General features: G+C 31.6%; 1 long non-coding RNA gene across 1 annotated transcript in view; it reads left to right on the top strand.

Annotated features, from left to right (window-relative positions):
- The window catches only part of LOC137396895 (uncharacterized), a 150,083-nt gene extending 142,411 nt beyond the window's left edge, over nucleotides 1-7,672 (top strand). The window contains exon 4 of the long non-coding RNA XR_010978646.1: nucleotides 7,488-7,672. This is a non-coding gene — a long non-coding RNA (uncharacterized lncRNA). The remainder of the gene's footprint in view (nucleotides 1-7,487) is intronic.
- Nucleotides 7,673-7,894: the final 222 nt, after the last annotated feature.

Consider the following 7,894-nt stretch of genomic DNA (forward strand, 5'->3'; position numbering starts at 1 on the left):
TAATGTCTAGAAAAAATATTGGCATAAAGTACTTGATACCATAGTAGAGCTTTCTATAAATCTAGTAAGACATGTATTGAAGTTTGACTAAGCATAAGAATCACTACATGTTTCATATTATACAAATGGCTGTTAACTTGGGCTAAATTTATAGTTCGGACTCAAAGCATTGACAACCACGCCTTGGCTAAAGTTTAAACTCTAAACAGTTTATGAATTATTTTCCTTAACTTGCTATTCTAGAGATAAAATTGTATAATAGAATTGATTCTAAGATTTTATAAATGTGACCATAAACCTGGCGTCGTGTTGTTAAATAGAACTACTTTCATTCTTAGTCAGCATTTTCAAATTATTTTTCAACTTGCATTTCCATTTTATCTTTTTTACTTTTTATCCCAATTCATCTTGTTACTCAATAAAGTTTTTGTAGACTCGTTTAGTTTTTAACAGATGTAATTTTTTTGCAGCTAGATAAGAAGACGCCACATTACTAAAATAATTGTTATAGTGAATACAATATAACTGAAATATACTTTAACATAACCTTAAGTAAGTTGCTTAGTTGAATGCAGTACACATGTAATTAAAAAAGCGAATATTATAGCATCATAAAAAACATCAACCAATGTAGTGACAGTTAAATTTATTTGTTGCAGACCATGGTTTGTCTAGAACTTCTGTGTATTCCATCATTAGTTTAGATTCTTTATACATCCATGAAAGTTACAAGCTTTATAGTTGAGTATCATATCGACTACTCTAATTATAATCAGCTAGTTATATTACTAGCTATTCTAACTCTTTAGCTACATAAACCCTTATTAGTTGTATACTGTAGGTAGCGCTTAAAGTGCTGTTTAACTTTATACTGCTTGTGAATATTTGTACAGTTACGAACTACCATCTAAAGGCAAAAAGTTACAGCTGTATAATCTTTGCTTGGCATTAGGTCATGGTCATTTGACAGAAAGTGAAAAAGACTTACTTCCTTAAAGCGATTTTCTTGTTGGTTGTTTTGAAACAGTAAAAAGGTATTGCCGCTACCGCTATTCAGCGGCAGCTATTTTCCGATATATTTATGTAAATGTCAGCGTTAATCGCTACCCTGAAATGCAGCATTAAACAGCAAAAAAAGAAAGAAAGTACCTAAGACTTTTAGAAAACTAATTCAACAGCATACTCATTCTAAAGAAACAAGAGTGATATGGTTACTAGATGTGTTGGTGTCCTTGACAAAAAGTTCCAAATAAGGTAGTGAATGAGGATAGCCAAATCTTTAATTTCGACAAAAATACTTGTCAAGTATTACTTCATCAGTTAGTGAGGACTGTACAAATTCTGCATAAGCTCGTAAACTGAAACCAAAGCTTATTTATTAAAAGCTATTAAAACCTAGATGAATTATGTCTATTATGTAACACTATTACAAAAAAGATGTCTGCAAGTTAATATGAGTTCACTTGGTTTGTTCAGAGTTGCCTTTCCGGGTCTGTAAATGATGAAACAGTTTTCTAAATTACATAACTTGCATCTCCCGTTTTCTTCGAGTAAAGCTTGGCATATGATATTTGCCAGGTGATGGAATAGTTGGCGCTGTTTTTTAGGTCCCATGTAACTGCTTAGTTTGATAGAGCGGCGTTTAGATAAGTCATTAAATTTAACTTTGTGATAGTTATATCTTGTTTTAAAGTTGTTTTTGGAGAGACCTATTAGTGAATTCATTCTTCCCATAAACTAGTTATTAAGGTTAGTTAGTCATCTCAATGGTTTGGACAAGATTTTTGTTACAGAGTATTGCTTAGTTACCTTCTGTGATTTTTATGCGTAGTAAAATAGAGTTTAGTCACATGTAACTCGACATAAGTAAGCCTCAGACTTTACCTGTTTGAGTTGCGCTACCAATTTTGCAAATGTTGCAAAAAGAGTTTTAAAGATCATATGTAGATTGTTACAAACACCCACAAAGGTTGGCTTGTGAACAACCAAAAAGGAAGCAAGTTTACAATTTGTTATTTCACAAAGCTAACTTGACATTGATCAAAAACAACATTGCTGCATACTACTTTAAAATAATTAAAGTGAGTGACTCAAGCAATTGTTAAACTCCTGTTTTATTGACTCTAACTTAGCTGAGAATACTGTATAACATGATACAAGAAATGAGTGTAAATATAGAACCGGAAGCAAAAAATATCAAAAAATAATCAAACAATTGCCATAGTAACAGTAAGACGGATTAGTGGTTCTTGACCTTTCTGTCGAGGATATTTAAATGGGTCTTTCAAGCAGCACATTACACCATGTCTTCAGCTTCTACAAACACAAACAACTATCAAGTGCTGATATCAGTTATACTCTACAACCTCAACATCATCTCATATTTAAAAACTTCATTGAAAAAGGGTATATTTAGTTATCAAGTATTGATAACATAGTCAGTGATAAGTAAGCTATTATTTCAAGTTTAAAAATCAACTGTAAAAACGTGAATCCAGATCAACTTGGGACACCAGTTTAGAATAAAATTAGCCATTTTAGGTTTTGGTGAAACTAATTAAAACCAATGTGAAAATACCAATGGTTTCCTAGTAGAACAAGGTAGGCCTATAGATTTTCAATTGGATTAAGTTCATATTATCTTATAATATGCTTGATAAAGTAAATTTTGCAATGTTAACTTCCATTAAATATTATAATTAGTCATCTAATGAAGAACAAACTAACTGGTTGTACCTGTACTAACCTACCAAGTTGTAGGTATTTAACTGAATAAGAGCTAATGGTAACAAACTCACCTTTCTTTAATACTCTTCCTATTCAATCAGTGAACATCAGCAATAGAGTTTCTGAAATATAAAGTTTAATGCTAATCAAATAAAATAACTCTATTGTGTTTGAGAACACACAGAAGGATTAAGCTAGGCATTGTGTACAAAATATTTTTAGTAGTTTAACAGCCAGAAATCAAACAGATTAAACTTACCAGCTATCCAGTTAGAATCCATTTATAACTCACTCTGCTCAAAACAACTTGAACACCTTCACAACTGTTTGATGATGAGTTCGCCTGTATATATATATACAAATAGAAGTGTAAGTAAAGCAGGGAGCTAATATAAAGCTTTATACTGTGTGTATTGTTTGTAGTTAGCTTAACTTATCTGCTAATAGTTATCTCTCCAACAATAGTTGTAACTTTTATGTCTTGTGAAGTTTAATTTGGAATTATTGACTGTAGTATCTAAGCCCAAGTATTTTACTAACAAGCAGAACATTGATTAGAGGAAACTGTAACACAAGCAAAAGGGTTGCCATTAACTTATCATCATATAACTCTAAATGTACTATCATAGTTTTTTACATAAAAAACATTTTTTGAAGTTTACTTTCAATTATAATTCTCAGTTGTGTTGGATTTTTATGAAACTTTAGATACTCTTTTTTAGATTTAGATTACTGTATATAAATATAATAATATAATAACTTTTATTGCAATGATAACTGCTAGTGACATTTCAAACATGTTTCTCTTCTAAGCGTTCAGTGTAGGCTTATTTATAATAGTTTTTAAAATCTTGTTGGATACATTAAATTAATTAGAGAAATGTGTTATCAAATTTAAAACTTCTAAAATGGCAATTTTGTGATGATATGTTGTACAGAATGCTGTGTCTAAGCCTTTAGGCATGTGAAATATACATGTAGACCTGGACATTCACAATATAGCCTAAAGCTGAAAAATCTATTTATGAGAATCTTATTACATCAACATTCTTTGATATCCTGGTATTATATGTATGATAAACAGCTAAGATAAAGCTCATATTTACCAACACTATCATGGTAGAATTTATTCGCAATAAATATTTACTGAAACTCGGTGCCTTGCAGCTATATATGTCAGAAAAAACTGACATGTCACAAATAGTGATCATATACATCAAATATTCACACTATAGCCAGTCTGAAAGGTTTATTTTTGAATAAGCTTCTTGTATGTGCGTATGGGTGGCGAGCCTTAAAATACTGATAGTTGTTTTGCTAACTGCAAAATGGCCTCTATGATCCTATGCAGAAATATTTAATCCTAATCAACCTCAAAGGAACAGAAACTCCTTTGACAAAAGTTTTTTAAAAATAAAGAAAGCACCAAGTTTTTTTTTTGCTTTAATTCCAAATAACCCAGTATCGTTATCATTATATCATGAGTGATGGTTTCTGTGTTTTTACTTTCGATCTTTTCGGTAAATTTGAGCCTTACCATAAAGCGGTTCATCAAAAATTCAGTTAATCACAATATCACGGCAATTGTCGCGATAACAACTCAAGAATCGAAATTTTGAAATCACTAATCTACAATTCAGTTAGGTGCCTTGTTCTATATTTTTTGTACACAAATTAATGTTTTCAAATCCTTTATTCTTACTGATGGTCTCTGCTTAAAAAAATTTTTTTTTTATTCAAGTTCTTTGCACCAAATCTTTTCATCAAATATATAACCGACTGGTATTATATTATCCTTGCATTCAAATGTGTATCCATAAGTCTGACTGGTATTATATTATTCTAGCATTAAAATGTGTATCCGTAACTCTAGACTGATCCCTTGCTATAATTTCTACAAAGTTTCTCCAACAACAACATCTAAGCATGTAAGCATGGCTATAATATAATTGTTGCGCTAAATTTTTAGTGTCATGGTCTACGTGTATATTTAACATCCTTAAAATCTCGGAGGTAGCCTTTGTTCAACATATCCTTGACAAGTTGACATTGTACAGGCTCTAAGTCTGATAACACAGTTTTTAATTTGCAAAAGACAATGTTATTAGTAAACTATAAAAAAATTACAACATATTTACATTTAGACTTACACCAGACAAAAGTACATTAAAAGCTAATAAAAATATATCCAAGCCAGCCAAGACTAAAGCTAAGGCTAAATGAATCACATGTAATAAAACCTGACTTTTTGAAGTAATCCAATTTGGATGGCTGGCCAATTCAACTTCATAGAAAAACAATTTTCGGTTCACCAAAGTGCTACATACAACTATTATTATTATTAATATTATTATTATTGTAAAAGTTTTTCTTCACAGTTGTGTTGTGGTAAATGACTGGTTTTAGTCCGTGTTGAGTCCGGGGCTTAAGAAAAGGCCAAAGGATCCAACATCTTCCTCAATTCCACTAAGAGAGGACCTTCCTTAATATGTGAGCTGTTCCTAATATGGCTGTCTTCTGTATAGCCTCAAAAGGCATGTTCACTCCCACTCTGGCCAAGTATGCTTGGCCGAAGTGGGAGTGTTTAATAATAATTAAACACATTTTTTAAATTAATATTAAATTATTAACAATAATTATTAATTATAATTATTATTATTTTTATTATTATTATCATTACTATTATTATCTCATGATCAAATGAGCGGAGCGAAGGTTTGAGAGTTTTATGATAAATGCATGTGCACACAACTCACAAAAAATTATTCATCAATAATGACGCAAACCCTTGTACTGAAATCTCATCAACAAATTTAACCATTTTTGTGTAGACTTGCTTAAGTATAATAATGACACAAAAAAACATAAAATATTTAAATATATTACCAAGTCTTTGAAATCTTGTTTTATTTAAGTTCTTTCCACTAAATCTTTTTTTTAAATATATATTTGACTGGTATTATATTATCCTAGCATTAAAATGTGTATCCGTAAGTCTAGACTGATTCCTTGCTATAACTTCTACAAAGTTTCTCTAACAACAACGTAAGCGTATAAGCGTGGCTATAGTATAATTGTTGCGCTAAATTTTCAGTGCCAAGGTCTACGTGTATATGTAACATCCTTAAAATCTCAGAAGTAGTCTTTGTTCAACATATCCTTGGCAAGTGGACATTCTAGAAGCTCTGAATCTGATAACACATTTTTAATTTGCAAATGAGAACGTTATTAGCAAACTACAAAAATTATTACATGTTTGCATTTAGACTTACACTAGACAAAAGTACTGTTCAGCTGGTGATACCCTGGTATCGAACTAGGGCCCCTAACCGGGGATATCCAACACCTTTCTCACTATCTTTGCTGATCCGAGTCGAGCAGAGAATTGAAATCTATCTTATTTTTTTAGGTAATTTCAGGTAACTGACAGAAGTAATTGGCAGTGGAGTTGTCTCTATTTAGAATCAAATGATCAATAAATGATATAGTAGGTTCAGGACAGTTATACAGTATTATAAATAGGTCATGTAAAACAGGTTCAGTGCTAAAACTATACATGTATAACTTCTACTGTAACATTTCTATTTACTCTAACACAACACATTCTTTTTAATTTATAATCTACATTTTTTTATGAAACTCTTACTGGCTTAACATACGAGGTCACACCCTGGTCCTTCTCACAACTTGGAGAAGTGCAGCATATAGTTGCTTCACTTCTCACTTTGTGATCACTTTGTGACAGAAGTAATTAGCAATAGAGTTGTCACTCTTTAAAATCATGTCATCAGAAAATGACTGAAGAAGTTCAGAACAGTGATACAATCTTATCATGCAAAACACAGAAAATTTGACAACAAGTTGACTGACAACTAGAATAAGGATTAAAAATGTCTGAATTTTTTATCTCTCTCTAAACTTCAACTTTTGGAAAAGAACTCTGTTGATTACCAATATAACAATACTTGACAAGAATTATGTTTGTTCTTATGGATTAATTCATCATATTCAGCAACATGTCACCTTACAAAACTAGACAAAAAGACTTTAACCTCATGAGCATAGAGTAACCTTAAGCTGATTACTAACAATACAAGCAGTGTAAAGCTTTAGATAAGCTCCTAGCTTTATTCACTTCTGTTCATATATATACTGATATGGTCACCTTCAGAAAATTGAGAAAGCGCTCAAACTCTTTAGAGCAGAGTGAGTTATAGATGGAATTCAACAGGGTAGATGGTAAGTTGAATCTCTTTGTTTTCAACAGTTAGATGGAAAGACACACAACAAAGACTTTGTAACTGAATATATTGTATGGTTTTAAAGATACATACAAGTTATTTAACAACGTATTTTTCAATTCTTTAGAAACTCTTTCTGATGTACAGTAAGTAAAGGAGAAGAAAAGTATGGAGGTGAGTGGTTGCTTAGTTAATCAGCTACAGTTTGTTATGTTTGTGTCAGCAAACTCTAGGCATGCGGTCAACATTAGCAAAACTATCTTAGAGTGAACCGACAGTTTCAATTGGCTCCTTGCATTAGCTAAGCAAGCATATGCATTAAATATACGGTTGGGATATAAACATTCTTACAGCATTTGCATGTTCGCGTTTCTATACAAAAAATCATAGTCAAACCTCTATCTACTGTTGGCATTGAAATATTAAATGTATCTTGTGAAAGCTAAAAGCTAAGTGTAGTAAGTTATAGAGCTATTTTAATATGTAATCCAGTATAACAGCCATGAGTGTTTGTTGTAGATGAGTGAGCTGAAGAACTAGTGTATTGTGATGCCTGAAATTCCCATCTAATTATCTCCGGCAGATACGTCAAATTAGACTCATCTGCCTTACAACCTTCTATAATTCAACAGTTCTATAGCTTTACTATTATGTTCTATATTTACACACATTTCTTGCATCACACTATACAGTATTTTCAGCCAAGTTGAAGTCAATAAACCAGCAAAGAGTTTATGGGTTGTTGGCGTGCTCAATTAAGTAACCAAATCAAAACCAATACTATTTTTAATACCGATTCCAGTATCAGAAACTGATTAAAACTACCCAATTTGGGGTGCAGCAAAATTACAGATGGGAACCTCTTAAACGTTAAGCATAAAGTCTGCTTTGCTACTAGCAGACAAAATGCATCTGCAATCGTAACC

Source organism: Watersipora subatra, chromosome 5, assembly GCF_963576615.1.
Source record: "Watersipora subatra chromosome 5, tzWatSuba1.1, whole genome shotgun sequence".
Taxonomy (NCBI): domain Eukaryota; kingdom Metazoa; phylum Bryozoa; class Gymnolaemata; order Cheilostomatida; family Watersiporidae; genus Watersipora; species Watersipora subatra.